Source organism: Salvelinus sp. IW2-2015, unplaced genomic scaffold (assembly GCF_002910315.2).
Source record: "Salvelinus sp. IW2-2015 unplaced genomic scaffold, ASM291031v2 Un_scaffold2371, whole genome shotgun sequence".
In the NCBI taxonomy this organism is placed as follows: Eukaryota; Metazoa; Chordata; class Actinopteri; order Salmoniformes; family Salmonidae; genus Salvelinus; species Salvelinus sp. IW2-2015.
In genome coordinates this window covers 83,856-84,879 of record NW_019943695.1, presented here as the reverse complement: position 1 = coordinate 84,879, position 1,024 = coordinate 83,856, and positions in this window count along the sequence as shown.

Genomic DNA, 1,024 nt, shown 5'->3' with positions numbered 1-1,024 from the left:
GTCCGTCCGTCTGTTTGTCTATCCATTTGTCTGTCCGTCCGTCTGTTTGTCTATCCATTTGTCTGTCCGTCCGTCTGTTTGACCGTCTGTCCGACTGTTGCCCTGGATGAAGTGATTATTTCTTTGTCCTCTCAAGGTTAAAGGTCAGAGGAGGTCAAAAGAGGTCAAAACGCCACCAGTCAGGTGTGCGCCCACAAACACACATACAGTACAGGAGTAATACAGTAATTGCACGCATAAACAAGTCTGAACCAAAGTTTACAGCTGAAGGGCTGAGCAAGTAAAGACTGCTGGGATGGCGGATCTGTCTGGACCTGACCACCTGACTCACTTCCCTTCTGGTATCAGCTGTCTCGGGGAGGGGGAAATTCCCATGTCTTTCTCATGTCTTTTTCCCCCCTTTCCCAAACAGTGGTTTTCCAAASTTTTCAGATACATCATACACTTCCGTAGACAGAACTGTCAGCAGTATAGGACGTCTCTGAAAGTCAGACATCGTATAACTCTCAGTGTGTGGGACCAATAGAAAAGCACAACAATGTTAACTAAGCCAAGGCCCTTCTTAAATATTTTTAGGAATAAAAAACAAAAACAAAAACAAAGCTAGAAAACGACATCTCTTAAAAAAGTTATGAAGGCGTCGTCCCAGATAGAAAAGAAAAACAAACATTAAACAACCAATAGTGTAATAATATCTGGAGCAATCAAAGCCCTCGGCTGTCTCTTCTGTCTCATCGTTTCTTCTGTCTCTCTTCTCTCTCTCTCTGTCTCTCTCTCTCTCTCTCTCTCGTCTCTCTCTCTCTCTCTCTCCTCTTCCTCTCTCCTCTCTCTCTCTCTCTCTTCTCCTCTCTCTTCTCTCTCTCTCTCTCCTTCTCTCTCTCTCTTCTTCTCTCTCTCCTCTCTTCTCTGCTGCGGCTGGTCTGTGGAGGCTCCGCTGGGTGACAGAGAAAGACACACCCATATAGGCACCATTTTTTATAACTGTACGTAATTAGGCTTTAACCGCCGCGAAAGGGTTGGCTGT